Raw genomic sequence first — 24,076 nt, 5'->3', positions numbered from 1 at the left:
CAATCTCTCTCTCCCTCTCCCTTCTCAGAAATCAATAAAAATAAATAAATAAATAAATAAATAGCCATTATCAAAATAAACAAGCATCCCTGAGACTGAAACTTCAATCTACTGAAACTTCTCACAAAACTGAAGCAGAGATTACACCTGCTGGGTAGTGTTTCTAATGGATTGCTTCCTTTCCCCCCTCCTTTTAGGGAATGTCAAGGATTTACATCCTTTATAATAAATGCAAAACAAGTTGTGAACTAAGCTAGAAGCAATTCTTTTAATTCCTTGTCTTTTGGTATCTTTCTATATCTATCTCCAATACTACTACCCTTTCTAACCTAAAATATACATGTTTATTAACACTTCCATGCTGGGTCAGAAACTAGATTTTTTTTTCTTGCATTTCTTCTGTCAATGTATAGTTTTTTTAAAAAGTTATAAACGTGACACTCATATAAATATAAAATGAGTACATGTCAAAGAAGTATTTAGTTTATAAATGAGGGAACCAGGAGGAAGATAAGGCTGGTTCAAAGAGCATTTGAGGAACTGTGTACTAACAGGCACTGAAGCATATTGGAATAAGATTGCTAGGTCAGGTGCAAAACTGCTTAATGACATACAGGGCAACAAAACAATTACACTGGGGGCTCTCATTTCTAACATTCAGAAATCGTGTGCATCTATAATGATAAAAATCGATAAGTTAACATGTAACTTTACAAAGTCTGAACCCAAATTAGTGATACATGAAAACATCTCTTACAAATTAAACAATCCCTGAGTATGTCTGTTAGTAATATTCCAGCCTGGCACTGAAACTACAGACTGCCTTCCTTTTGCTTTGTTTCCAAGCATTGCATAATGTCTAACAACCTTAGAGTCATTGCACTCAGCCAAGGAGCCTATGCATTCATTTATTTGTTTATTCTGTTTAGTAATTATTGAATGTCAGTCTTGTGCCAAGTAGTAGGGCAGGCATTAGAGATGAGCCCCTGAATGAGACAGAAGCTCCTACTCTGGGGCCTCAGAGGCTACTCCATAAACACCCGAAAGGGAGGCCGGGGGTTGTTTTCAGGAATCAGAAGCCATGGGAATGATCTTTTGGGTCCTAGTGTTTATACGGCTAGGATGAAACACAGATACTACAGAGAATGACAACCAGAGCCCAGCACTCTTGGGGACAAGAGCAGACAAACACTGATGCCACGTCTTTCTATTCACATCTCACCTATACCTTTTTAGTGACAACATTTCACAGGATCCGGATTTTGCCGTCCCACGTGGGGGCTTCTGTGGCCTGTCTTGCCAGGTTTCTCCAGATGCCTCCCTCTGTTTGCCGCTGCAAGTACAGATGTGCTTACTCTGGGTTTGACCAGTTTGGGACATAAACGTCAGCAGCGTCTGTAGCAAAGACCTTCCAGAGCAGCTGCTTTTCCTCAGAAGGGTTTTGGTAACCAAGAGCTCAAACTGACTGGCCGTCAGTACAAGTTTCTTAGAGTAAATAGAGACATTTATTAAGGGTATTTTGGGTGTGTGTTAGTTAAATTTATCATTTCAAAAAATAATGGGGTGCGGGAGTGGCTGACATTGTCTTTGAACCATAAAACATTGAGCTGCAAGGAGTTGTGGCGCTCTTTGAGCCTCCCCCTGCCCCAGCTAACAGGTGAGGAAACTGAGGTACAGAGCAGCCAGAGATTAGCCTTTGTTGTCTGTGGTAAGTCACTACTGGCTCGAGATCTGGAGATTTTACTGTAGGTTTGGGTTCCTTCTGCAGCGGAAGCTCTCACCTGGAGTCCTGGGTGGGGTATGGAGGTCCTCCAGAGAGGTTGCTGTGTTTTCAGTTCGCATCTTTGTGTCTGTTTATAAAGAATGATGCTTATCACAGAAAATTCAGTTAATACTGAAGGTTAATAAGAAAGCAAAAATCCTCTGAAATCACAGCACCCAGAGATGATTATACTAAATAGTTTTGTAATATCCTTCTAGACCAGTGGTCGGCAAACTCATTAGTCAACAGAGCCAAATATCAACAGTACAATGATTGAAATTTCTTTTGAGAGCCAATTAAACTTAAACTTCTTCTAATGCCACTTCTTCAAAATACACTCGCCCAGGCTGTGGTATTTTGTGGAAGAGCCACACTCAAGGGGCCAAAGAGCCGCATGTGGCTCGCGGGCCGCAGTTTGCTGACCACGGTTCTAGACCATCCTCTATATAAATATATGTATCTGCATCTGTATTTGTATATATATATACAGTATATATATATATATATATATGTATATATATTATATACATATATGTAGTGTCCCCCAAAATGTATACACACACTTTGAATAATTATAAAGGCAGTGTTTATTAAAATATATTTTATTTTCAAAATTGAGCTATCAGCTGTTAAAGTGTGTATACAATTTTGGGGGATATATATACTAGTATATCTTTATAATTTTTAGTTGATGGGATGAGCAACATTTTCTTATGATTGTTTTTTTTTTTTTAATCAGAAAAATGATTGTCCACTTAAAAAGCACAAATGAAAATATTTCAGGTTATATCTTTGGAAGAGGTGAGTGTGCTAACGGCAGAGATGCCCCGCTCAGGTTTCCTCTGCGGGAAGGGCAGTTGGATGGAAGCCGGTCTGCAGACAGCCTTGTGCTAGCTGGCAGTTCCTTGAGGCTGCACCTGGGCTGCGCTTGTGCAGAGAGCTGCTCACCTCTGACCATCCCTTCCCGGGGCACCTCCCTCTGGTGCCATCTGGCGATATGGAGTCTGGAGGCTCCCCGGACACCAGACCACCCCACGCTTAGGCCCAGGCTCTGCTTGGCATTCTATCTCTTCTGCCCAGTCTGCTTCCAACTTCCTTTATGAAGGTCCATTCCTAATAAATATCTTGACTGCACACTCCATCTCAGTGCTGCTTCTGAGAACCCAGCCTGCGACAGTGCGTTTTGTCCTTGCTTGAGGAGTGGTTCAGTAGCCGTTGGTGCATAGAACTGGCTACTGCAGTCCCTCCTGCAGCAAAGTCCTGGGAGCCAGTGGCATCTGGAGCTTGATCTCCTAATCCCTCCTCCTCTCAGAGTGAGCTCACCCTGTCCTCCCTAGCCTTCCTCAGAGGTTTGGCATTTGAAGAATTTGGCCTTAGGCCAGTTGCTGAAGGCTGACCACTCTGGGGTTTTAAGGGAGAACTTAAAAGGCTTTCTTGCTGTGAGCGTTCTCTACAATAAATATCTATTTTAATTGTTTGTGACATTCATCAGTTAATGATTTATCTGCTTTGAGAGACATTTCTCTAGGACAGTTTGAAAGCTCCTGCCTAGGAGTTGATTAAGAAGGTTTTTTGTTGTTGTTTTCTTTTCCCCCCTCCAACTGATACCCCCTTTTTTGGCTCTTACTTTCAACCTGCCACAAGATGAATAGTTCCTCTCTTGAGGTCCCCTATTTGCATAACCTCTGCAATCACTCTTTAATTTCCAGCAGAAATTGTAATCTCACTAGTCAGCCTGAAATGCATATGGAGATGGCAGGAGATGCCTTTTTGAAGCCTAATGGGGGTTTTGTTCCAGTCACTGCATTTGCTCAAATGCTTTGTTGTCTTGGCTAATGCTGGGAGCAGCAATGGACTCTGTTCCTGCATCTTCTCGAGGGCCCCAGGGAGGCCTTCATTTCAATTCCTGTTTGGGCTGCCAGCTCTTGTGCTGGTGGCATCTGGCTTAAAGAGAGCCACCCATGCTCTGGGGTCCCTTGGAATCTGTTCTCCCTCTTCATTAAGTACCATTGGAGGCAGAGAGAGTCATTCTTGATCTGCCCTCCTAATCCTCAATACTCAGTTTATTTTGGTGCCTTTAACCTTCAGCCTTAGCCAGCAACTGCTGTGTGTATTTTAGAATCTGTGTAAGTTTTAGGGAGATAAGGAAGGCCTGTAGTAGGTTTGGCCATTGCTTCTTTAGTACCTCATTCTGTCTTTTTTTGGGGGGTGGGAGAGCTCCTTTAGGATTGTGCTGACACAGTAATCCCATGCTTCAGCACGGAGTGCCCACCTTATGATCAGCATGCACGCTAGCCTGGACTTAAGAAGTCCGCAAGACACACTTGATATAAATGCAGACATTTAAAAGCCTCACTTGCTTTAATGGGTGTTTTTTAAAGCTATAAAAAGTTATTTTTTCTTGAAAGGGAAAACTAGACCAGAAGATGCTGCTGAATAAGTTCTTATTCTGTAAAAGGTAATAGGCAAAGACCTGATATCAAAGAAGTTGTTAAGCTTTTTATTTCTTGTCCAATTTTCTCTATAGGGGAGAAAGGTCTATAAAAGCACTCATGTGTGTCCACCTTTTTAATGACTTAGTCCTTCTTGGAGGAAGAGAAATTGTAAGTAAACAATACACCATAGAGTCTAAAAGGCTTTTGAAGTCACTTAGTTCACTGCCTTCATTTTGGGTGGTGGGGGATGGGAAGAAGGGCAGGGATGACAGAAGGCACACATTTGGTAGGGCAGTTTCTACCTCGTCCAAGTCTTCTCCCCACCATCATGCTGACACTTAGTGTTTTGTTTCTTTTAAGGTTAGTTTTCTTTTTCAACCATAGGTTTATGTGAAAGGGTGGGGTTATAGTTCACTTGGGAACCCCAGATTCCAAACAGCAGGTATCTTTAACCCTTCCAAGTTTTGACAACACACAAAGATGTGCATCAGAACTTAGATATAGCAACTTCTGGAATGAAAGATGTGTGAAATATATGTGTCAGTCTGGAATACTTGCATGTGAGTTTGCAAAATCCTCACCCCCCAATCTGAGTAGCACAGTATCACTCAGTTGTTACTTATTCTTGTTAATAAAGATATATTGGCTAGGAATTTGAGCTAGATGTCTTGGGCAAACATTAACTACAGGTAAGACACACACACACACACAGTAACTACAGATTAACAATGTATGTTTGAGTGATTACAGATGAACATATAGCCCATGGAAAGATCTCTGTATGAAGGGCCATGAGAGGACAGTAAGATAACTCTGCTGTTAGTGTCACAGGCATGGATGGATAGGGGAGCCTTATATTTGAGATGAGCAGAGCTCAGAGTAGAAAGGTGAGTATGGCGAGAAGAAAGGGTCAATATTGGGAAAGTGCATGCATGGGCTGTTTGGAGGGTACCTAGTTTGAAATGGTTCTAATCACTCAGAATTGTTGTCAGATTTCATTACTTTAAAAGTTTAACTTAAGATTTTTTAAAAATTAGGACCTATATAGTTATGGCTGTTCTGGTAAGATGAGCTTGGAATCATCTGGAATGATTTGAGGCTAATACAGCTGGAACACAAAATAATAGATATGTTGGGGCTGTAAAATACAGCATAGGGAATATAGTCAATAATATTGTAATAACGATGTATGGTGTCAGGTGGGTACTAAACTTATTGGGGGAATTACCTCCTAAGTGATATAAATATCCAGTAATGGTTGTAATATAATGAAAATGGTTAAAAAAAACACACACAAAAATCCCCAAAATAGATATGATGATATCTCCTAAGTTAGAATATTGAGAAAATATAAATGTGCAGTCAAGGCCTTTGTGGTCTCTTTGGGGTCCTGTGTAGTCCAGGGTCTTGGGCTTGCTTAAAAATTGGTTGCTTTCCACCCCTTCTTCCCTTTTTCTCTCCCTCTCATTTTCTTTCATGCATTCATCCATGGGCATATATTGATGACCTTGGGCAGACACTGTTCTAGGTCTTGGAAATAAACAATGAGTAAGTCTCTGCCCTCAAGTTTCAGTCAGAAAACAGACAACTACAATTCTGAGTAATTCGTATCAGGTGCTACAGGAGCACATAGGAAGAGCACCTTACCCAGTTTTGTAGTCCTAAAGAAGTTTTTGGAGAAAGCTGGAGCCTGAAGGGCCAGTAGTAGTCGGAAATAGCTGGAATACGGAGGAGACATGGGGAAAAGGAAGAGCATTCTAGCCAGAGAGCATTTTATGTTCAATGGCCAGGAGCCCAGTGAACACCCCCCACGCCCACCCCAGCCACATGTTGCTCAGCATGACTGACAATGGAGGGAGTGGCAAAAAGTGAGGCTGAGAGTAAGAAGGGGCTAGATAAATGAAGAGCCTTGTGCACCAACCTCAAAATATAGGTCATCATCCTCAATATACAGGGCAATTGCAGGGTTTTAATCAGGGGAGTGAAATGCACGTTAGGAAGACCACTGTGGCTACTGTGTAGAGACCAGACTAACTGAAGGCAGTGGGTAGCAACATCTGAAGGAGGAGTGTATTGCATAGTCCAGGAGAGAGATGATGGGAGCCTGTTATGGAGAAACTGGACAGGTTCAAGAGAGAATTGTGAGGTAAAATTGATCAGTTGACTGTTTTTGATGTGAGTGGTAAAGGAGCAGCAGAAATCCAAGGTGGCAGCCAGGCTGCTCTCTTGGGCACAAGAACACATGTGGGGGCATTCACAGACTAGGAATGTGGAGAGCAAAGGGAGCAGGGTTCCGGGTGCGATAACTTGGCATGGGGCCTGTTGAGTTGGCAGTGCCTGGGGAACATATAAGAAATTATATGGACAATCCACCTTTGCCATTGGGAATCCTAACACTAAAGATAGTGAACATAGAATGTCAGAACTGTAGGGACTCCCAGGTTTGCCAAGGAACATCTGATTTTATGCAGAACGAAAATGCTTAGGGTCACACAGATACTTAATGGTTAACCTGGATCTCACATCTAAGTCTCTATCATCTGTCTCGGAGTGTTTCCATTCCTGTTTGTTGGTTTGGTAGCATCAGAAAAGTGTGCAGAAATAAATGTATGTAGCCATGTTGTCCCTCACTTGGGAAGAACTGCTGACAGGAAAAAAGCTGGGCCATAAATCTGTGTGGGGACTGTGCCCCATTTATATATCATTCGATTCCATCTGCCCTGTCTTAACATGATTATGCCAACTTTGTTAGGCAAGTGGTTGCTTAACACAGTGGAAAGTCTTAATTACTCTTTAATAGCTTTGTACAGAGGGAGAGTCAACGTTCATGTTTAATCATTTGGTTGTCTCTTGAAAAAGTTTATTTTAAATGTGTTCTGTTTGTGTACCCATAAAATATATAAATGCATCCTTTTTACATTTTCATTTTCATTCCAGATTTCAGTGACAAAATATTTTCTCTTTAAAGTATTATTGCTGTATAAACAAAGCAAATTTAATGAAAAATTAAAAATTAAAAATCCACCCACAGTCTTTACATAACAACAATAAAATTCAAGCTTTCTGTTTGTTTGTTTTTACAGCTTTTCCCTATCCATATGGTAATCCTACTTTACATTCACTTTTCCAACATTTTATTCACCATCAAATATTTTACCATACTGTTTGTTTCATTTATTCATTCACTCATTCTTTCATTTGGCAAACTTCTGAATGTCTTATGGATGCCAATACTCTGCATGGTATTATGCGGGTATAGTAATGTCAGTCCTCATGAAGCTGACATTTGAAGAATAAGGTAATGGCTGGGTGGGTAACATATCCTATATAATCCTATATAATAAAAGGCTAATATGCTAAGTGTCTGGTCATTCGTTCAACCAATTAAAGCGTAATATGCTAATGATATGCTAAGGCTGCTCAATCGCTCACTATGATGTGCACTGATCACCAGGGGGTAGATGCTCTGACCAGTAGGTTACCTTGCTGCTGGGGTCTGGCCAACTGGGACTGAGCGAGATAGGCCGGACACACCCTGGAGCCCTCCCGAGGTCCCTCCCTGGCTGGCCAACCTCCCACGCCCCTCCCCAGCCTGATCGTGCACTGGTGGGGTCCCCCAGCCTGGCCTGCACCCTCTTGCAATCCGGGACCCCTTGGGGGATATCGGAGAGCCGGTTTTGGCCCGATCCCGCAGGCCAAGCCAAGGGATCTCTAGTTAACAAGTAAGACCTAGTGTTGAGTTAATAAACATGGTGCAGCTTGTTGCTCTCATTGTTGATGTAACATAACTACTTTCTTATTGTTCAATGTTGTATCAGCCCAGGGTCTCAGGGGCAAGCAGGTGGCACACCCACATTAGGATAAATGGAGGAGGGCTTCGTGTAGGGACAAGGGTGTGGTCAGAGTGCAAGGAAACCCACCAGGATGGTGCAGTTCTTCAATGCTTGCACCTATTCACCTAAAAACACCTGTGTGCCAGGTAGGCATGTGCTCAGTGCTGGAGAAGGGAGCTGTTGCTTAGGGGATCTTCCACCTCCAGAGAGTGAAGCTCACAGACCCGGACGGCAGGTCAGAGAGCGGAAGAGGAGGGATGACAAGGGAGAGGCACCAAGGAGACCACCTGGTTCAGCTGTGAAATTGGCTGAATGGTGGGGTCACTGAGGGGTGGAGGGGTGGGAAGGGAGGGAAGACTGAGTTGAACTCATTTGTTCCTTCAGGCAGAGCTTTCCACTTTTGGGCAATGGATGGGTTGTAGGTGGGGAGGGGGAATAGGAGGGAGGCCTCCTGAGGCTGGTTCCTTCTGGCCTCAGAAGCCTCTTCCTCTTCACCCCAGTATCATACAAATGTCACTCTCTTGTGTGTGCTGTGACGTGATAAAAAAATTGGGGGGCTTTGACATGATGAAGTTGGAGGTGTCCAGGGGCTCCTCCAGTTATCAAATCCTGTCATTCTGGAAATTCTCCCTTTAGTGTCTGAAGCTACACATGTGAGTACTGGTAATCATTATTCAACCCTAATCATAATCGACAGTAACTGTGTGTAGTGGCCATTCTGTTGTCAAGGTGTGGGGGAAGGCAGATGGGGCAGAGGGGGCAGAGGGAAGGGTTTCATTTTGAAGAGTGGAGAGTGAAGCACATAAGCTCTCCCCGCTCTGGTTGGAGTATAGGACAGGGGTGGGAGTGCTCACCGGTGGAAATATGTCCTCCAAACTTGTGAACTTCCTGTTTGTGCTTTGCTGAGTATTACCAATACTGGGAGCTGTTGGGCTTGGGAGCTAATGAATCAATCGCTTATGCTGAGCTTCATAGGGGAAAAGGGAATGGAGGTCAAAATCCAATGGCATCTCTAATGGCTGTGTGTCCATCCCCTTACCCATGATTCTTTACTCTGTACTGAAACGCTTGGCCATAGACTCGGAGCCTTGTCCCTTTTGGTCACAAGGCCTCTGGGAGTGCAGAAAGCCAGCAGTGAGCTCCCCTTGACCTTGGAATACATTTGGTTGGTCTCTATTTACCTTTTTTATTGTAAACTGCCTCAAGTCCTTTTTCGAAACCAATGGGGGTTTGATTAACAAATGAGTAAATTTTCTTTTATCCAAATTTAAACAGCCAGGAAAACTAAGTAAGTTTTATTTCCACACTTCAATTTTATGAAAGATAAACTTGGATTATGATTATTAAAAATAATGAGTGAAATGTCTAGGCTATGTCAGAAGATTTAGTCAATCACAATGTTTGATTGTTTTTCTTCAGATCTCAGCACCGTACAATATCTCTGTCTAGTGCCCAAAGGTATTTCTAGTTACTGAAGTGCCTTTGAACCAGCCAAGAGAGTCTAAGTTAATTGCTGTCCCTATCTTGTCACTCCTCTGCTTGAAACCTTTCATGGCTCCCATTATCATTAAATTAAAAATCATCCTGTTAGCATGTCTTTGAGGACTGCCTGGCCTCTGCCCACCTCCCAACCTAATCTTCTACCTGCACCCTCTTCCTCTCTCCCCACTCTCCATTCCTTCAGGGTCCTTTCACCTGACTGACTGACCTTGGAACCTGCTCTCTTCCCTCTCCCTCTCCTTATTCTTCAGGTCTTTCCCTGACCCCATAGATGAGGCTAGATTTTTGTCAGGCTCCCACATCTGCACCTGTGACTTTTACTTTTGTCAGTCCTTCTCCATAGAAGATACTTCCCATGAGGACAGATTCTGTGGTGTTCTTGTCACTGCCGTATCCCTGGCATCCTGCTCAGTGCCTGGCAGGCAGTGTGTACTCAGGAAAGATTTGTTGAAAAAAAAGAAACGTGAGCTTTCTTGTAGTCAAGTTTTTTGACATTAGTAATTCATATTTAACAGATCCAATCAACTCCTAGATTACTATAATTTTTAACAAGTTAGTATCTCCCTTTTCAAATAAGCCTGCATGCTTCCTATCTGCAGATATTTGTAATTTTTCATGACAGGGTTGTCAGCAGGGTTAGGGGGTGTGTGTGTGGAAGGTGAATTGTATGAAGTGACTGGGTCTGCTCCTGCCTTCATGAGCATGCTCACTTTCCAGGTGAACTAAAGCTTTACAATTGGAAATTTTCATTGGCGTAATCTCCATGGCAACCTCATAATAACCTCTGAACTTGGCAGAGCAAAGGTCTTCATCCTCATCTCACAACTTAGAGATGTTTCCAATGATAACTGAATAGTGTCCAGTCAAGAAGTTGCTGAGTATTAGCCCTGAGGATGGAGATAACGAGTCAGGCCACACTGATTGGAAGGAGAAAGGCCCCGAGTTACAGCCATAGGAGACCATTCTTAGTTTGGAAATCATGAACTTGGGTCTTAGCAAGGCATTTGGACCTGCCTGCTTCAGTGTGGATTTTGTGTTTTTTAAGACCAAGGGTAGCATGACGGAAACCTCCAGCTGATCCAGTGTGCTCACGCATTGCATTTATTAGGCCTTAAATGTTTTGGTTTATTTACCCACTTTACAGATGAGAAGCTGAGAGTCGGGGGATGTCATTTACTGGAGACCCAGCTGGGGAGTGGAAGTGGGATTCACATCCAGGTTTCCTGACTGAGGTTGGGGGCATGTCCAGAGTGAGGGGCAGCATTGATTGCATGGTTTGGGAATCATTGTGTTCCTTAAGCATTTCTGGGCCAAGATCATCAGTATTTGGTCATGTAATTTATTTCGTGATGATTATTATTGGCCTTCTTCAACAAGCCATTCTGATAAGTCTCAGGTCCTTGCTCCACTCAGGCATCATCCATCCACATGCTATTGCTGTACAATTTATTTTCCTTTAGGAATTGTGCCGTGTGCCTCTAACATAACGTGAATTCTGCAGCTGCCCATTTCCTGCTGTTCGATTTCTGTCCTGAGCTCAGTTCCGCAGATTGTGGACAGTGCGGTGGTTGCCCGGAGAGCAGCGGTCTTTTCCATTATTCATGGTGTTAGTGGCAGGTGGATGGCTTTGGCCTGTGCAGGCTGGAATAGGCTCATTGATGGCAGCAGGTGCAGCTACTCTTCCTTCCTGTGGAACTGGCCGTAGCCCCAAGTGCATGCTGAGGTCAAGAGCTGTGCGGGATGAGGTTTGCAGAGCAAAGTGTTTCATCTGGGTAATTGGCAGCTTTCACCTTCCTTTGGCACTGCCAACAAACCCAACTGTGCTTAGAACCTGGGTAGGGTCAGCCACATGCTAAGTGACTCTGGATAATTGTGCCTGGGGTTCATTCTAGTGATGGGGAAGACAGGAGGTTTGCCCATCAGAACTCACTGGAGCCAGCTTTCAGATTCTGGATTGTTTCATTCACTGTGACCATCTCCTCCACCTGGCCTCCAATACTTCCATGTTTTTCTCCTTCCTCTTATTTTATTACTAAGTAAAGTAATTTATTTAATTAGTCTGTGGCATACTTAATCATTTAATGTTTTATTTTCTGAACACATTATTAGTTAGTAGTGGAGTCCCCAAACTTACCATTTATTCATTGGCTTCAGCATTTCCCACTTGCTTAAGGTAGTTTACTTAGCTATCCATTAATGCCAACATGCTGGGTTACCTCCAGTTTGCCAGGATTCTATGTGGCATGAATAGCATGGAAGAGTTGTACTCACAGAATCCTGGGGGTGTTAGAATCCTTTCTTCACTGGATATAGCTCAGTCTAGTCTTTTCATTTTGAAGACTAGAAATTGGAGCCCTGACATGCTTAAAATGTTCACCGGTAGATCTTTTCCTCCCCTTTAAGATTTCTTTCTTTGCCACTGATGACTGATTGCAGCCAAGTAGCAGAAAACTCAACACAAATTTGCTTAAGCAAAATGTGAATTTATTGGCCTGCATCACTGACAAGTCTATGGGTAGGGCTGGCTTGATGAAAAGAGTCAAATGATGTTATCAGTCCTCATTTCTTTCCCTTTCCTGGCTTGGTCTCCCATTGTGTTGACTCTTTTCAGAAAGATTATCTGCTGTTGCTTCACCTGCCTCTTCTCTGTTTCAAGTCCGGTGGTGGTGGTGGTGGTGGTGGTAGTGGTGGTGTATTGGGAAGCTCAATTCTCTAGCATTCCTGGCAAAAGCCTCATTATGTCTCATTGGTCTGAGTAAGTCAGACCCACCCCTGAATCAATCACTGTCATCAGAGGGATGATCAGGCCAGTGGGCATAGGGGGTGGGATTACCCCTGGAGCAGTGGGAGGTGGGTCCCCTCCTTTTATGTGGACTGAAAGTGGGGAAGGGGTGGTTTTTCATGTGAAAATTGTGTTATATGGGGAAGATTAAGACAGTGAAGGTCCAACATACACATGCACCCTTCCCTCTGACCTCTGGATCTGGCTGCCCTCGTGAGGAGGGGTGAAGATGTGAAGGACCACAGAGATGTCCAAAGGTCATAGCTGTTAGAGCTGGAAGTACCTTTATAGGGCCCTGTGTCAATTATTGATGGCTGCATAGAAACTACCCCAAACCTAGTGGCTTAAAATAACAACTTGTTAGGTCTGAGGATCCTGTGAGGCAGGGATTCAGACTGGGCGTGGAGGAGTGGCGTGTAATTCCTCTCTGGTTTCTGTACCTAAACTGGGGGTGGCAAACTTCTCTTTCCCTCACTCCTCCCAGTCTCTCCCCACCTCCAGTCTTTCTGTGGGACTAGCTTGGCCTTTCTTATAGCATGGAAGCCTCAGGGTAAGTCAGACTTCTTACAGGAAGGTGAAAACTCTCAGAGACAGTGCTTCAAGAGGCAGGGAGTGGGAGCTGCTAGCTTCTTAAGGTCTGGGCGTCTTTTCCATAGTATTCTAGCGATCAGACAGTCACAGAGCTCGCCTGGATTCATAGGGAGAGGGCCTCCTCTATTCACAGATGAAATACCTGAGGCCCCAAAAGAAGCAGTGATGGATCTACTAATTTCTCAGTGCCCTCTTTTCAGAAATGACATGAAAACAAACAACAGCCAGGTTGAAAGTCCTTACCTTATTCCAGCCAGAATTCCTGTACTCACCACCCCTTTGCTCCTTCTCCCTTTGTTCTGTATAGTGAGCCACAGGGGCCCAGAGCAGGGTGAGCCAGGGTGTAGGTAGGGTTTCCTCTTTGCAAATCAGGTGCTGACAAAATGCTGCTTGTCAGTTTTTAGGGAGCTGCTTTGCATCAGCCCTAGGCTGCTTGACTCTGCTGGGACTCCTGCCTCAACCAAGAACAAAGAGAACAGGGCTGTTTGGATTGTGTTGTAGAATATCCTCCTTTGCTCATTGAATTTCTCCTCCGTGGAGGTCCAGGTGGAAGGGGCTGAGGACGCCACTGCTTGTCTGAGCTGCTGCCTCCTCCTCTCTTCACTCCAGCCCTCCTCCCATAGGAACAGGCCACTGGCATATTCCCGTTTGAAAGTCAATTTCATAACCTAATATTTCAATATTTTCTGGTTTATTATTTCTCTCCAACCTGCAGGATGATGCCAGCTGGGATGCCTGCATGCCCTTAAGAGAAATGGTTTTTTTCCATTCCCTCTCTATTTCCTCTCTCTTCTGGGAGGGGGGAAAATTCATAACCTTTCCTCACACAGGGCTGGATGTTCATTTCTAGGTGTGTGAGGCAGGAGGAGAGAGATGGTCAGAGAAGGTGGTAGTGCAGGGCATTGTAGCAATTTCTCGAGAAACCAGTGAACTCTCCTCTACTAAAGAAAGGAACTTCCTTCTCTCCTCTGAGTTACCTTATATCTGGTATGAGGACAGATGGTTTTTTTATGTCCTTATGTTTCATGTGATCACCCAAATGCCTCAAAAGCAGGCACTGTCTTTGTGGGAATGCAAGACAATGAAATGAGTTGAGAATTCATTTACAACCTGGGGCACCTGGAAGAGAATGAATTACAATTCAGAATCATGTGTGTGCATATGTATATGTTAACTGTATAGTTAACATTATGGATCAGGCAAAAAGACATCCTTTAAAACACAATTGTTGGGTTAGAGGGTAGGATGAGGTGAGGGGATTAATTCAATGTAACCTTCACTTATTGCCTTGAATTAATTTCCTTCTTAATCAGAGAGACATAACTAGAAGATGCTATCTAATTGACGTTTTGTGATTCTTGCGAAGTAAAGAGACAATACCAGCAATGTTTTCAGTTCTTACGGGAAGAATATGATTCCTGCTTTCACTCATACCTTCTATTTTGCCTGTATTTAAAGTTTACACTTGGTTTCTTTAAAAAAATAATTTTATTGATTTTTAGAGACAGAAGAAGGGAGGGAGAGAAAGAGAAATATCGATGTGAGAGGGAAACATCTATTGGCAGCCTCCTGCAAACCCCTGACTGGGCGTTGAGCCTGCAACCCAGGCATGTGCCCTAACCAGGAATCGAACAGGCAAGCTTTCGGTGCATGGGGTGTTGTCTAACCCACTGATCCACACCGACCAGGGCGATATTTGCTTTCTTAACCTGACCATTTGGGAGAAATTCTGAGTCCTGGAAATGAACAATTAGCTTAATATAATGCTGTTTAGGGAAAAGTCCATAGAGTACAAGGGTCAGTGGCTTTGTTCTCTGTTTCTGATGAGTTGATTGCATCATTACCCTTGATGTCAGCAACTTCTGGGGGCTTATTGTTTTACAGGAAGCAGATATATGTTGATAAAGGAAGAATGGTGGGGCTAGGGGGTCAGGAGGCATTAGAGGGGCCTGGTAGAGCAGGTCTGCTCCCTGAGATCCATCGCCACTCACACAGCCCACAACTTGAATTCCTATTTTACCCTTGACTCGTTTCTTAAGACCCCCACATCAGGAATGCAGATGTGTGGTTATTTCCATCATGTGCTTGAATGTCTCTTACTTGTAGGGTGAAGGAAAGCAGGACTTGCTCTTTTTGTCCTTCCACTGGAATCTTCAATCATGTGGTTGCAGTAGTTTCCATTTACTCCCGCTGAACTACTTCCCAATATACAATCCCAGAAGCCCTCTTACACGCTTCAAAGGAAATATACACAAAGCTTTGATAGCAAGAGCATCCTGGGGGCAGGAGACTGAGATCTAATCTGGGTCAGCCTCTAACCTGCAGTTCACCTCACCCCTCGGCCTCCTTCTAGCCTCATCGACATGGCTCAGCTCCCTGGGTTGCCGTAAGAATAAAATCCAGCGGCATATGAGAGTTCTCTGGAAGGGGGAAGCCCTACATGTGAGAGGTTGGATACTTGTGTTCGGAGGATGCTCACAGCTGTCAAGTGTGACACGCTGACATCCCCTCATGCTCCTCCACTGTCGGGAAGCAGCTGTTCGTTTCATCTCTGCCGCTCCCTTCTCCAGATGCCGGAGTGAGGGGAAATGAATGGATTAGAAGTCTGTTGGGGGTGGGGGTACCATCTGATGTGTCTTCTGTCCAGCTTTGCATCAGCGAGTATTTTAATATTGAATATAAGTTTTGATATTCCCACTAAAGCTGCAGGGTGGGCATATAACCAGCGTAGGGAAAGAATGTAGAGGTCTGATTACTCTAAAATGAAACATAAAAAGGACATGGTAGACTCTGGGTGGGAGGGGAGTAACTGAACAGGACTCTTAAAATTTGGACTGTAAAAGATCCGAGCACCTGTGAGTTTCCTGGACCAGTTCATGTACAAGTTGAGATGCTTCTACATAGCTCTGAGTGTGACTTCTTGTCCCTCCTTTTACTCTGTATCAGCCTGTATCTGGAAGAGTTAGACCAAGGCCTCTGGGCGCGGCTGCTTCCCTACCTTGTTCACTAGGAGCACACCTATGTTTAACACGTTAAGTGCCCAGCCTGTTTTGTCTTCCGGACGGAAAGTATAGTGTCAGTCACCGGTGACTGACAGGGCACTTAACGTGTTAAAGACCTAGTGTAGATGTAAAAGTCTCCCCCATGACGCGCTGTCATGGATGGCCGCTCTTGTCTCTTCCTTATCTCTGTGTTTGTAAATGCCGCTGTTATAGGACCCATCACTGATATAAAGACATCTGTTGTGTTTCGGTGGGAGGTGGGTGGTTAGCTCTTTGAAGGCAGGAATCATTAGTCCTTCATTCTTGAGTCCTCAGGAGGACTTAGCAGAATTTTTGTCACATGTTAAGTATGCAGCAAATGTCTATTAAGTGCATGGATGAGTTAAAAAGAGAAAAAACTTAAGCAGTTTCCTGAAATTCCTCTGATTCAAGAATCCATGCTAGTGCCTCATCAACATTTTCATTGAGAAAACCACCATCCGTTCCTAAGGCGTAGACAGAAGGTCACCAGGATCAGGTGTTGGGACATGTGTTAATTTCCCAGGGCTGCAGGGACACATTAGCACAAGCTGGGTGGCTTTAGACAAATGTATTCTCTCAGATCTGGAGCCAGGAAGTCCGAAATCAAGGAGATGGCAGGGCTGTGCTCCCTCTGAAGGCTCTAAGGAAGAATCTTTCCTGGCCTCCTGCTAGTTTCTGGTGAGTCCTTGTCTGGTAGCTGCATCACGTCAGTTTCTGCCTCCATTTTATCAGAGCTGCCTTCCTGCTGTGTGTCTGTGTCCAGTTTTCCCTCTTCTTTGAAGGACACCTCTTCTTACTGGAGTTAGGGCCACCCAGACTCAGTAGACCTCATTTTAACTTGAACATCTGCAAAGACCCTATTTCCAAATAAGGTCCCATTCACAGGTAAGGGGGTAGGGAGTTAGGCTTGAACGTATCCTTTTTGCAGGACACAATTCAACCCACAACAGCGCTTTGACCTGGCATCGTGGAGCCTGGACTCATTCACTCCTCAGCCTCCCTCCCAGTGGTTGTCAGCCTCGCTTCAGCATCCCTAGCACCCAGGAGTTACCTCCTTCAGAGGCAGATTTTCTATATTTCAGTGGCAAGTGTTAGGGAATTTTTGCTGTTATTAGACCCAATGCTACTTCCCTGTGGTCTCCTTCATTCTACAATCAGGGTGGATATGGAATAACTAGAGGCCTGATGCACGAAATTCGTGCAAGGGGCTCAGCCCCTGCCACCGCCGCGGCTGCAGGCCTCTGCTTCGCCCCCCCCCCCCCCCCCCGCATCCCCCTCCCCAACCCACCGCGCTGCGCTTTGGCTTCCTCCAGAAGGAAGGATGTCTGGAAGGATGTCCGGTCTAATTAGCATTATTACACTTTTATTATTATAGATAAGCTTATTGCTTTTTAGGGAAGAGGGGGAGCTTTCAGATTTTGAAGATGGTGCTCCTGACCTTCAAGTCTCCTCCCCTTTAAATCTCCCCAGTTTCTTCAAATCATCCAGGGTGTGATTTTATTGCCAAGCTTCCTCCATGCTGATGGAACTGCCCATTTGCATATGTGTTGGGTGAAACTAAATGAGAATCTTCCAGGTGTGGTATGAGCACAGATCAAAGCAGATACATCTGCTTCCAGGAAACCCACTTCTGTTCTTGCAGCCTCAGGTCCACTATCTTGGTGGCTAATTCACACCCTTGAATTATTTGAACTTGCTCTTGGTGGCATGTGACACTGTTCTGTTTTTCTCATTTAGCATTTTGACCCCAGGAGCAGGGCCTGGCCCTTGTATGCTATACTTTTCTCTGTTGCCCTTGCCCTGTCGCACTGGGCTGTGGCTGACACAGTTCTATCACAGAGTTGTCATTGCAGGGATCATGATGCTGGGGGAGGTAGAGGGAGGGACATCACTAGAAGTGCATCTATGGTAGAGGCCATCTTACTGCTTCTCTGTGCCCAGATAACTGATCAGAAAAGAACCCAGATATGCTTTGGGGCCAGCTGTGGGGAAGGCTTTAGAGTTTTCTGTTCGTACTCTGATTTGCTACCGAGGTGGGGCAGCTCCCATTAAGTGGGAGGTCTCTTGTGACACTTGGGTGCTGGTTGGGTGCATGTAGACTCTGGTGGTCTCAACCCTTTCAATTTGAGTGAATTTACACAGATGAATAAATGAATGCCATAGATGGTCAGAACCAAGGGGACTTGGAAATGATAACCTGAAGGTTATGCTATTTATTACCAATCTGTTTTTTTTTTTTTTTACAGAATAAAGAAAAATAAATAAAATTGGTATTTAAAGCTTTTCTCACTGGAACAGAGTTTCTCTGTTGTGTTTATGAATTTATTTCAGATGTGGATTACTGGTGGGAAATGGTTGTCCTTGGAGATGGGACATAAGTGAAGAAGTGGCCCCAGACCTTGGTAACGTTGCCCGCATCTATTGGGCAGCCCTGGAGTGCTGGCCCGGGGGCAGTCACAGTGAGAGGCTGTCTGTGCAGGGTCAGCACCTGCCTGCGTCCTGAGGTCCTGTTATCTCCAATTATTACGCAACGTGGACTATATTTTCTCTCCATCTCCTGTGGATTGGAGAGGTGCATTGTGCCAGCTTACCTGAATTGCCACAATCAATATTGTGCTGCCTTCATTTTTTATGCATCCTAATGCCTTTTCTCCTTTTGAAGTGTACTTGTTTCCCAAATCAGTCTTTGTAACATTAAAAAAAAAAAAAAAGAAAAGAAAACTGAAAGAGAAGAAAAGCCTCTACATTACCATGAGAGTTTCTGCCTGGTGTTTTGGGGCATGAATAGGGGTGGAAAACAGGACTCTGCAGGGCTGGGGAGACCCGACTGGCCTTTCTGGGGAGCCCAACCCAGAGCCAAGGCAGCTAGAAGAGGGAGGCGGGGTTTTGGCTCAGAGAACCTCTTGGCTGGATGAGCAATAGCTTGAAGGCCCGTGCTACAGGCATTGATAAATCATTCCCCACGGCCCACCCCTACCCTCCCAGCTGAATTGCTTTCTAACAGGGCCTCTGTTAGTTTGGGGACATCAAAGTGGCCTCCTGAGATTGGGTGGTCACCTTCTACCCCTACTTATACAGTGTCTTGTGTAGGTACTTTATCAGACCTTTGGGGCTCATCTGCATGATCTCTGCTTTAGTTTTCTTTATACATCATACATTTCAGACAAAGGAACCCCTCACTGGTGTGATGTGATACTGTTGCTGCCATTGGTGGCTTCTACTCTGGTCCCTACTTCATGGCAATGTCTGTTTTTTCTCTGAATACCATCTATCGTTAAGGATGAGATCAAATGTTGTCTTTTTCCTGAAGCCTTCTCTGATTTGTTATTCATTTATTCATTGTTTTCAATTATCATTTTATTGAGTACATAATATGTGCTCAGTGCCGTGGATGAAACCCGGGAGAAAACAAAGATCACTGCCCATAGCCTTTACCTTCTACTCTGGGGAGAGAGGGGGAACGGGTGTATATGGGTTGTCAGATGGTGGAGTAGGGTTGTCATTTAAGAATGGTCCAGGTGGGAGGGCTTCCTGGGAAGGTGAGTTGAGTTAGGATCTGACGATGGAAGTGCTGTCTTCCTCCTCTGACTGACCCGTTTCTGGTGTTCTCTCAGCTCTATTGTGGGCAGGGACCATGGCGGAGGGGAGGGAATGGGGACGATGGTGGAGGGGAAGGAATGGGGGAGCAAAGGAGAAAGAAAGATGTGAGAGGGTGTGGTGTCTGTGTGTGCACACGCTTCCTCATGGTGCTTAATGACTCTGGAGCGAACATTGTTTTACTGCTATATAATAATATCCTAATGAGGTGAAGCAAGATTTATTCTGGACTCTGCAGTATTGCTCCAGGAGGGATCAGGGACTCCTCTGGGTCCGTGGTCTTTGGTGATGGTGCTGCTGTTGCTCTCTGAGCCCAGCACCTGAGTCCCTTTGAAAGGCTTAGTCTTCTCAACCTTAAAATAAGGGAGTTGAATAACTGACTCCTAAGAGCTCCCTCTGCTCTGGAATTCTTCCATTTTGTGTTATGAAATCCTGGTTCAAGTCTCATTCTGCGCGGGATCCTTTGCTGATGGCCAGCTCACAGCTGTAAAGTAGCATCCACAGCCATCCTGTCTTCGTTACCCTGGGTCCTGGGAAAGTGCCTTCTCCAGCTAGTTTGTGAGCACTGATAGGACAGTCTGGGGAACATACCTTGTGCCCTTTATAATCTTCAGGAGAAGGCTGTGTTCAGGGTTAGTTTGAATCATAGCTCCATTCTTCTGTGTCCACTACTTACTAAGTGCCTGGGAAGTCTGATTGGCCCTATAGTAGACACTGGAAATACTTTTCTGAGCATTCTCTGAATTCACATGTCAGTTAAATAATATCTTTTGCTAAGCACTTTTTTTTCCCCATGGGACTTTCACATCTGTTTTACCATTTTGATCTTTAGACATCCCTATGATTGATGTAGGGCTCTAATAGGATGCTATATGTTGTGCTCTTTCAATGATGGGATGTGATAATATAACCTGGAAAAACTGAGAGAGCAATTTAAATGGTGCTGGTGACTTGGAGTGTGGAGTCCCACCATGAAGCAGCGTCCTTGGGAGCAGGAGGGGGCTGACAGAGAGGTAAGTCTGCTCTCTCCTTTGGTCTCAGGTCTCATGGGCCTCTCATGGCATATGCATTATGTTGGCTCTACCTTTTGAATAATTTTCGAGATTTCCAAAACTTTTTTAAATGTGATTTTTGTCTTACCCATTGACTTCGGAACTGGTTTCCCGAGGTGATTCATTCCGCCTTTCCCCTGTCACCGGTGAGGACACTGTCGCAGGGGGAGGGATTTCCCTCCTATCTCTCTGCATGAGAGGCAGGGGGAGAATTGACCACATGCCTTTGTAACCTGCAACCAGGGCTTTACCCTCATTAGCCTCATTTCTGTAATACCACGGGGAATAGGGGCATGTGGCCTAGGAATGCCTGTGGCAGGAAATGAGCCCAGAGGCTGGGTGAGATGTGCAGGCTGGGTGGGTTAACAGGAGGGGTTCCCTTCAAGTGTGCAGGGGCCCTCGTCTGCCTCGGGCTCTCCTGACCTGGGTTGGGGATGCCTGTTCTGAAATCTGTGGCTGCTTCTCCCCTGTGTCTAATGAAGTCAGACTGACTTTGAATGCTCCCCAACTCTCTGCAGTTCTTTAAAGCCCATCTTCCACGTGGAATTGGTCGGTTCACTTAATTGTTTGGGTGCCAGATAAAAACGCCAGGTTCTTTGTTCCTGCATTATGCCATTCCACAATATCTCTTCTCCCACAAATTGCTGAGGCCGTTCAATTTGGGCCTTCAATTGCTTCTCTCAGAGCAGATCTTTCCATTTATATTCCAAGGCCTGTTCTTTTTGATTACACGTTTAGGATATCAGTTAGGGTTCTTAATCTATTCGTTCATATTTCTTTCTGCCTTTCTCATTTCTTCCTTTAAATGTGTTCCATTACGAAAAGCATGCGGTCATGGGGCTATAATGAAATGCAAGTACTTTTTCTGTTTGCCTGCTGAAGTGAACGGTTTTTTAATTTTGATTTTTTTCTTAATTTTTCCTTTTGTTTTTGGGTTCTGGTAATGATTATGGTGAACTTTTTTTTTCTTTTTAAAGCAGTTCCTGGACTTAGATATCAAGTCGGCAGAGGTTATTAGTGGACATGAAGAACACGCAGGAAACCATGACCCAGATTGCAGAAAACGTGCGAAGTACAATGCCAGCTGTGAGCCAGATACTGGGTCTCGCTCATGGTACTTAGAGTCTGGATTCCTACATGTTTCCTCACTTCTCCTATGGGGCACCCACTGTGTCTCATTAGATCCATGAGGAAACTGGGAGTAGGGGTGCTGAAGTGATCTGCAGGGGCTCACACAGCTAAAAAGCATCAGCTGGGTTTTATTTATTTTTTATATAGATTTTTTTGAGGCATAGAGAGAGAGAGGGAGAGATACTGATGTGAGAGCGAACCATCCCTGATCTGCCTCCTGCATGCCGCCTTCGGGGATCGAGCCCCAAATCTTATGGTGCATGCTGACGCCCAACCAACTGAGCACACCGACCAGGTTTTAAGCCCACATGTGGAAGCTCCTGGGTGCGTGTTAGAGTCTGTTTGCTACAGGAAGACATCCCAAGTCTTACCTGCTCCAACATCACTTCTGATAAGACTCCGAGGAGGCAGCCCTCCCGAGTGTAATCAGGGCTCCTCTGATTTCCTTTGTTCTGGGCATTGGAAACAGGATGGCATGTCAATCTCTGCTGCATTTGTCTTGTTTTATCTCCAAACTTCATTTTTTTTTTTTTAATCCACTACATGGAAGATGATGGAGACAGAGGAGGAAGAGAGGGAGAGGAAGTTAATATTCCAGAGAAGGGGCTCTGGAGTCCATATACCTGTGCAGAGTCCTGGCACTGCTGCCTACTGACTCTGATCTTAGAAACTAGAACCACGGTTTACTTATTTGTAAAATGGAGATGATAGTACCTACCTGAAAGGTCACTTGAGGATTTAATTGAAAACAAATAAACACTAAAACCCCCCGGAAACATATGTGAAGCATTTAGCGTAGTGGGAAATAAATATTTGCAGGTATCATTTTTCTTTTGGGGGTCATTTGTTCATTTACATATTCAGTGTGCATATACTGAGCGACACTCAGGTTGTCATCCTGTCACAATTATTATAACCCCAGTTCTGGCCCATCAATACGGCTTTGTAGATAAGACATTGTTGCATTTGTGGTGACCTGAAACTGGGTGAGTGTCAAGTGATACAATCACATTGTATTAAAATGCTGCCTTCGTGTGGAAAACCACTGGTCACAGAAGTGCCCTGTAGAGAAAGGAGTGTTGAATTCTGATAGGGTCATTGTGGAACCAGTGACTGCTGGATCGTGTAGGGAGGGCGAGTGAAGTGGCCTCAAGTAGGGACAAGAGCCTGAAGGCTGATGTGGTGGGTGGGCACGGTCTTAAAGGACAGTATAAGGAGTTTAGGCTTCATTCGTTTGGGCATGCGTGTGGGCATCCGATCATTTGTTACTTTGCTCTTTCCTCCATTTGTTTGTTCGATTGTAATGTTGGGGTGTGTGGGAGGTGGATCAACGAGTCAATAGACTAAAGATAAACTGGTCAGTGGAGATTAAAATAGTTTCAAAGGGAGAGAGATGATGAGGGCTGGATTCAGGGCACTGATAATGGGAAAGAAAAGTAGCTGAGAGAAATCAAAGATGATGAGATGGTTTAAAAGCACTTAAAAGAACTTGGGAGTCGGGTCATGAAAGGAGAAACAGGCAGATCTGAGTAATTTGGAAAGGTAGTAAGAGTGCAACAGGCAGAGAATAATGCGCATCTTAATTAAAGTTACCCGGAAAGATTGTGCAGAGGGTCAGTGGTGGGGGGTTCCTTCTGAATATTTACGGAGGGCGTACTTTGAGGACTGGCTGGACAATTGAGCTTCTCCTGCTCTTTATCCATCTCCTAATTATGTCAGTCCTACTGATACATTTTATTTTGTCTTTGTTGATTTAAATTTCCTATATTTATAGCCTTTCTAGCAAATGGCAAGAAAGAAATTTATTTTTCTCCACCATAAAATGAAGAAACTATTTTCCTTTTCTTATTTGAGGCTATATCTCATTTGCCCTTCTTCTGTTTTTCCCTCCTTTAAAAATCTCAGCTAAGGATATGTATATAGCACAGTTTGCAAGGATGGTTCAGCTGAGAGCTAGAATACAAAGAATTCTTTACTGTCTGCCAGCTCAAGCCAAGAAACAGTTGCTTTGAAATATGTGCCTGTGTGTTTCCCGCGACATTCTCTTTCCTTACAACCCTCCTTTCCAGTTCATTAACTTTTGTAACCATTGCATCCATTAGAGAGACTGTTGGAAATGGATGCTGTGCATGCCAATGGCAGTCTCTGGTTATGAAGCCAACTGAAAGGATGAGGTAGCCCCTCCACTCCCACCCCGCCTTTTCTCTCCCTGAACTGGTTTGTCCGAGTTCTGCTCTTGGATCATTTCCCTGTTGGCAGAACCTGCCTTTGACCCTCAGCCACAGTGAATCAGTGTATGCTGGCGCTACTCCAAGTGCCCGGGGGAGAGAACTTTGCCCAAGTTGGCCAGTCGTTCCCCACAGCTGCTCA

At 44.5% G+C, this 24,076-nt stretch overlaps 1 protein-coding gene across 2 annotated transcripts in view; it reads left to right on the top strand.

Moving 5' to 3' along the window:
• The window catches only part of MB21D2 (Mab-21 domain containing 2), a 112,901-nt gene that overhangs the window by 34,700 nt on the left and 54,125 nt on the right, over positions 1-24,076 (top strand). The window contains exon 2 of one of the 2 annotated variants that reach the window (XM_054713832.1): positions 4,290-4,365. The exons of the other annotated variant lie outside the window; for it this stretch is intronic. The gene's annotated coding sequence lies outside the window, so the exon portion shown is untranslated. The remainder of the gene's footprint in view (positions 1-4,289; positions 4,366-24,076) is intronic. 2 annotated transcript variants of the gene reach the window in all.

The sequence above is a fragment of the Eptesicus fuscus genome, chromosome 3 (genome assembly GCF_027574615.1).
Source record: "Eptesicus fuscus isolate TK198812 chromosome 3, DD_ASM_mEF_20220401, whole genome shotgun sequence".
Classification (NCBI taxonomy): domain Eukaryota; kingdom Metazoa; phylum Chordata; class Mammalia; order Chiroptera; family Vespertilionidae; genus Eptesicus; species Eptesicus fuscus.
The sequence above is the reverse complement of the archived record's forward strand: the minus strand, read 5'-3'. Positions and strand labels throughout refer to the sequence as shown.